The 6,699-nt window shown below is 44.3% G+C and overlaps 3 protein-coding genes across 7 annotated transcripts in view; 1 reads left to right on the top strand and 2 right to left on the bottom strand.

Annotated features, from left to right (window-relative positions):
• LOC102746854 (uncharacterized) overlaps window positions 1–2,588 on the bottom strand; it is a 29,819-nt gene extending 27,231 nt beyond the window's left edge. The window contains exons 1-3 of one of the 2 annotated variants that reach the window (XM_081807030.1): window positions 2,408–2,588; window positions 2,108–2,156; window positions 720–790 (exon numbers count right to left, since the gene is read on the bottom strand). The gene's annotated coding sequence lies outside the window, so the exon portion shown is untranslated. The remainder of the gene's footprint in view (window positions 1–719; window positions 791–2,107; window positions 2,157–2,407) is intronic. The other variant, XM_081807029.1, reaches the window with a different exon arrangement.
• Window positions 1–6,699, top strand: part of ZNF229 (zinc finger protein 229) — a 474,727-nt gene that overhangs the window by 279,982 nt on the left and 188,046 nt on the right. The gene's annotated exons all lie outside the window — the stretch shown is intronic.
• LOC102747161 (uncharacterized) overlaps window positions 1–6,699 on the bottom strand; it is an 81,153-nt gene that overhangs the window by 6,608 nt on the left and 67,846 nt on the right. The gene's annotated exons all lie outside the window — the stretch shown is intronic.

Here is a 6,699-nt window from a genome sequence, read left to right as displayed (position 1 = left end):
TTTTTTTTTAATTTTCCATAGTTAAAATACACCAGGGGACAGACACAAAAAAATATATGATAATTTCGTAAAATATTTATAAACAAACATACAAATATACACAAAGAACCACCAAACAGAAATGCATTAAAAGCTTCACAGTTGCTATCTTTACATTGTGGATTAATGGATAATTTAAAAATGTTTTCCCCTCATATTTCTGCATTTTCTGAATTTTCCATCATGGTTCTATAAGAATAAAACATATTAGTAATAAGTGAAACAGAAGAGTTGACAATGTTTGAAAAAACTCAGAAAAGTCAAAGCCCATTAGCCTTGCTTTTCAGGTCCTCCAGAATGAAGTGCTAACTACCCGGGGTCTGATTCCTGCTAGTTCCTATGGCTTAAGGAGAACATATCCAAAAGATTAGGAACTCGCGTTCTGGACTCAGACTGCTTTCATCCCAACCCCAGCTCAGCCTCTTTACTAGGTGGGGACTATGGGCAAATCATTTATGCTCCGTGGGTCTCAATCTCATTTTATAGAATAGAAAAAGAAAGCAGAATTTCTTCACAGAGCTATGGTGTGGCACCATGTATTTATTTGTATAAAACCGTCATTGGTGAGGTTGGCAATTAAGGATTCATTATTATTAATGCTCATGCCTGATTACACATCCTATACACTATCTGACTAATGTGAACACTGCTATAAAAGAAAAATGCCAAATCCTACTCACGTGGAACCTTGCTGTCAGTAGCCAAGGTGTCACTCCTTCCACCTCTGTGCAGCCCTTTGTGAGAAGTCAGGCTGGGGAAAGAAAAGAATGTTATGAAATGCCATGATTGTGTTGCCCTTCTCAATAAAAGTTAAAACCTCCCCTCCCCTCCGTGCAATCTGGAAGCAACCCTTGTCAACAACTAGAGCCCAAGACCTGATGTTTACTGCCCACCTGCTTGTACTCATTAACCTTTGTCTTAACATTTTTCCTTAAGCTCTTCTTTCTAGTTTACCTTGGGAGAGGGAGAAGCAGGCTTCCCGTGGAGCAGGGAGCCCAATGCTGGGCTTGATCCCAGGACCCTGGTATCAAATGACCCCTCTAGCTTACCTCTTAACTCAGGCAAGTGAAACCCAAAACCACGCCTTGGGTGATGACAACTGCCAAGATCTGCCCCAGGCCCAGACCACCCAGACCTTTGGAACCCGACTCATGCTTGCACAGAAGAACCATGGAGTGACTTCTGGAATGACCTATTTCCTTTGCTTCATTATAATACTAAAATCTCTGCCCAAGGTGGGGGGAGGAAGGGAGGGCTCAGCCTCATTTACATAACATACAATGTATGTATAGCCATGTTTCCTTAAGCCGCATGCTCAACCTTATGCCCGCCTCTACATAGAATAACAAGACTTCCCTATCTAAAACTCCTTCCTAACTCTAAACAAAAGGAACCCATTCACCCTCTTTTGGGGGGGTCACTGCTTTGGAAGCCATTCCCTGTGATCTCTTTATTTGCTGCAAATAAGGTTCCTTTGTGCAACGATTCAACCTGGTAGTTTCTGACCTCCCAAGGAGGGAACTCACGTTGGTTCTGTTACACCCTCGCCTTCCTAAAAGAGATTATAAGGGGTCTGGTATTGCCCACCATCGTGCAGGAATGAGAGAAGAGAGAAGGTTCTGCCGTGGGATGGATATCTGACCCTAACCCAGGGACCTGACTGCTTCTCAGAAAATTAATACTAAGAAAGGTCACCATTCACCGTGTGCCAGAACCCGTTTTGAGATTTTTATTTGTATCACTATAACTGACACGCACCTGGCTCTGGGATTCCCAAACAGACCACACTCGGCCTCTTGCCCCTGACAAAATCCACAGGCAGAGAAACGAGTGGTGGTGAAATAAGAAAGGAAATTTATTTCAGTGAGGCCAACACCATAAAGACTACAGACAAACAGCTCAAAGACTGTCTTCAGGGTACTGAAAATACTTCCAGGTTTATACAAGGAAAATGTGGGGCAATGGCAGGTGCGCAGTGAAGGGCAAATGATCACTGTCTCAATCACGGGTGGGGCCCTGCTGGCTAAGAGCAGTCCTTATTGCATGAGGGGGTAGTTTGGGTTCCCACCAGCGGATGCTTTGCCCTCGGGGGTCTTCCACCCGAGCCAAGAGACAAGCTGGAAAGAAGCCAACGAGAAAGTTTGAGGTCAAAATGGAGGCAGCTTTCACCATCTCTTTCAATTCCCCAACACCAGGAAGCAGAAGCACCCGTGGGTGTAGGGAGGCAGACACTGGGCGAGCTGAGACACGCAGAAACTCTCAAACCAGGCCATAGGTGACTCCACCCCACCCCACCCCAGGACTCGCAAACCACCCTGAACGCAGAGACTCCCCCTGAGATGCACACCACTGCCCTCCAGCTCCTTACCTGCGTACCCTACCCAGGCTTCTTTCCCCCTAAATCGCCCGGTCGCTGCAGGTTCCAAGCACCGACCCAGGAAGTTTGAAGCGCCGGGAGAGGCGGAACTGACGCACCTCTCCCAAAGAAAATTCAGGAGCAACCTCACACTCCCCCAACGGAAGTGCCCGCGAGACCGCGGGGCTCCTGGACTACACTTCCCAGAAAGCACCAGAACCGCCTTCCTGAGCGGAAGTGCACCCTACCACACAGAGCGTCTGGACTGCACCTCCCAGAATGCACCAGACTTACCTTCCTGAGCGGAAGTGCACGCCACCACACAGAGCGTCTGGACTGCACCTCCCAGAATGCATCAGCTCTACCTTCCGGAGCGGAAGTGCTCGCCACCACACAGAGCGTCTGGACTACACCTCCCAGAAGGCTGAAGGCAGAACATACTTGGTCTCACTCTCCAAAACAAGTGTTGCGGCTACTCGGAGCTCCTTGTCTATACTTCCCCAAATGCCAGAATGGAAGGAATCACATAGTCCCGACTTCTTGGGTGGTCATACAGGTTTCTACATTAAGAGTCTGCGTTACCTCTGCCTGAGTCCTCAGCGAAATTATTCCATGGATACAACTTCCTGAATTCGAAATGCCTCCCAATTGTGACAGGAGTATTGTTGGAAAGGCAACGGGTGAGGAGGTAAAATCTTCAGGAAATTAACGGGAAATGATCGCTTAGGCGACACTAGATGATTGAAAGGAGGATGATGTTTAGTCATAATCTGACGATATGAGGCCAAAACAGAGTTTAAAGAATGGGTGGTGTAGAACGATTTGGGAGGGGCGGTGAGGAGCGAGGAAGTTACCCGTCCCTACTACAGACCCTGATGGACCACAAGTTTAGTAGGAAAAACAACTTAAAAGGGCCAAAGTGGAAGCTTGTCCTCATGGAAAATCGCTCTTCCCTCACTTAAACTTTTCATTAAAATTATCCCTGCTTCGGAGGTGAAAACGTCAAGTTTCAGTGAAGTTACAAAATTGTCCACTATCTCAAAGCAAGCAAGACTGCTGGAGAGCTTGACATCGGAGTTAATCTGATTCCCAAAGCCTATGATTTAATGCCAAAGCACTGAGGAGGATTCTGTAGGTGAGGGAGCATGTTCTAGTATTAAGAGTTTTTTCCCTTATATTTTCTGGTTAAAATTCTTTATTATAATTATTAAACAGGTATGTTACTGAAAACTAAAAATAGTATGAAGTAAATAAGAAAAAAATGCGCCTAGAATCTTTCCCCCTGAAGATAAAAAATGTCCCAAATAAAAGTTTGTCTCTACATAAACTTACATATACCTATCAACATACATATTTGATTTTTAAAAATGAAGTCTCATGTTCTCTATCCATTTTTCTAAACTCGGTATAAGCTGAACATTTTCTTGTATCAGTCACTGAAAATCTAACTCTTCCCACATGATGGCTGTATGATGTTGCCTTGAGTGAATTGAGAATGAAAAACAGCCCCTGACATCTGGTGAAACAATATTACATACTGGACATTGATTTAGAGCATTTACAGCATCTGGGAGGACGGTGTGCAGCCCCGCAGGTTACTGCCACCTAATTAGCCGTATAACTGAGGCTTCAAGTGTCATTTCGCCATACCATGAAGCCAATTACTGCAGGAAGATAGGGAAAATAGAAAGTGGCAGAGCAGCTTACATGGCTGCCGAGACCTATTGCAGAAGCTTCTCTTGTTCTGGGCCCAGTCAAAAAGTTTTCAGGGCATTCATAAAAGGCAAAGTGGTACACCCTGATTAGGACTATATTACCTCTAAAATCCAAAGAGGCTCACTAGATATTGTAACTCATTTTTGTGGGAAGATACAACACATTCTTTTTTTTTTTTTTTTAAGACTTTATTTATTTATTTGACAGAGAGAGAGAGAAGTAGAGGGAGAGAGAGAAGCAGACTCCCCGCTGAGCAGGGATCCCGATGCGGGGCTCAATCCCAGGACCCCGAGATCATGACCTGAGCAGAAGGCAGACGCTCAACCGACTGAGCCACCCAGGCATCCCAACACATTCTTCACCTAGAAGGACAGCTCAACATACAACACTGAAAGCCTGGAAATTTTACTTGAGGTGCAAGACCCCTGAATGTTTCTGGGATTTATTCCCACCTTCTGATATGCAAGTCAATACATGTAAGGTAGTTCCTACCTTTTGCTCACCAGATCCAATCAGCAAAATATCATCAGTGTGCCAATTGAGAGCAGCAAGGATTCAGTCACTGCAAAAAAAAAAAAAAAAAAGTTTGATTATTTCCTCTCAGTGCATAGTCACACAGGTACAATAGTCATAGGTCCCTTTGGGGAACTCTGGAGAAAAGATTAACAGCCCACATTTTTGCAGTATGGAAGCTTCCATCCTCAAGAGGACCTGGCCTCTCCTTCACCCAAAGGATTCTGGGTTTGTAAACTGGCCATGTCTTAGAATTGATTTAGGGGGCGCCTGGGTGGCTCAGTTGTTAAGCGTCTGCCTTCAGCTCAGGTCATGATCCCAGGGTCCTGGGATCGAGCCCCACATCGGGCTCCCTGCTCGGCGGGAAGCCTGCTTCTCCCTCCCCCACTCCCCCTGCTTGTGTTCCCTCTCTCGCCGTGTCTTTCTCTGTCAAATAAATAAATAAAATCTTTAAAAAAAAAAAAAAAGAATTGATTTAGGAGCTGTGATTCTCTGTTTTGATGATTCAAGTTAGGCTTCTGTTTACTTGACCTAAAACTCTGCCACCTATGTAGATCAAATAATAATTTAGTAGCTTGCCATCTTTTTATTCACTAGGGACACAAAGATCAACAAGGAAATGTAGAGTTATTCTTTTTTTTAAGATTTTATTTATTTATTTGACAGAGAGAGAGAGTACAAGTAGGTGGAGTGGCAGGCAGAGGAAGAGGGAGAAGCAGGCTCCCCACCGAGTGGGGATCCCGACGCGGTGCTCGATCCCAGGGCCCTGGGATCATGACCTGAGCCGAAGGCAGACTCTTAACCGACTGAGCCACCCAGGCGCCCCAAATGTAGAGTTATTCTTAGAAAATATATTGTAAGCCCTAAGGAGTGATTGTGGAAGCAGCTGAAATGTCAGCAGCGTTCCTGTTCTTAGGCATTTGAACACAATGGTAGGAACAGGATCCCATGATCCCCAGGGGCAGGGCATAAGTTAGGAGCTATGAAAGAATGTAACCTTCAGTACCCCCCTTTCTGCTCCTGGCGATTGCTAGCCCGAACATCCTGCTCCTCCTTTATCCCATGACTGACTCCCTGTGTGCCTATGCATAGGGGAGAATGCAAACCTGTTTTACGGCTTCAGGATATTCGCCATCCCTTTGTACTCCTTTCTCACGCTTCCAGGCATCTGTCCTTGCTTTTCTGATTAAATAAATAAATAAATAAATAAATAATAAAAGCTATGTACAGGATTCAGCTGTTGCTGCCCTCCCTTGCAGAAGCAGCCCTGCACGGCCGCTCAGACTGGTGTCTGAGAACTTTATTTCAATGCACGACAACAGGAAAGGTCAAGAAGCCAGTGCATAATGATTTGAACTCTCAAGTCATTAATACCTGAGCTGGAATTTGAAGCCATGTGCTCTTTTTTTCCCCCACTTTCTCCAACATAGTTAGGAACAAACCCCTCTTATACTCCTTAGTTTGACCAATATGTTCTAAAGTCTTCAATAGTTATCTCCTTAGGAATATTGAATATATATTTCATATATGTTTGCTGTCACACCATGGCAAATGCCCTATTTTGCATGGGAAATAGAGTCATTAGTGCCTTTAAATATAGTAAGATTCAAGAACAAATTCTCGAAAACACAATTCAGAAAATTTATTCTTAACATTCTGTTCCTCTAGAACCACTCTTGGAGCAAAAATCCTTTTTTTCATAAAGATTCAACCAAAGAAAAAGAATTAATTGAAGAGATTTATTCCAAGAAACTGACTTACTAGATTGTGGGGCTGGCTTGGCAAAGTCAAAATCCTTAGGACAGGACATCAGGAAGGCCAAAATGGACCTCTTGGCCACAAACTAAAGATGCTACCAACAGATAGAATAATGGTTTCTTACAGGGAAGTTTCAGCTCTGCTCTTAAGGACTTTCAACTTGTTAAATCAGGCCAACCCAAATTATCTAGGATACTACACCCTACTCAAAGTCAGTTGATTCTGGACTTTAATCACATTTACAAAATACCTTCCTAACACTTAGTCTGTGACAGAATAACTGGGGACTGTAGTCTAGGCGAGTTGCCACATAAAAT

This window comes from Leptonychotes weddellii, chromosome 16 (assembly GCF_054177405.1).
Source record: "Leptonychotes weddellii isolate Sample4059 chromosome 16, ASM5417740v2, whole genome shotgun sequence".
Taxonomy (NCBI): Eukaryota; Metazoa; Chordata; class Mammalia; order Carnivora; family Phocidae; genus Leptonychotes; species Leptonychotes weddellii.
The sequence above is the reverse complement of the archived record's forward strand: the minus strand, read 5'-3'. Positions and strand labels throughout refer to the sequence as shown.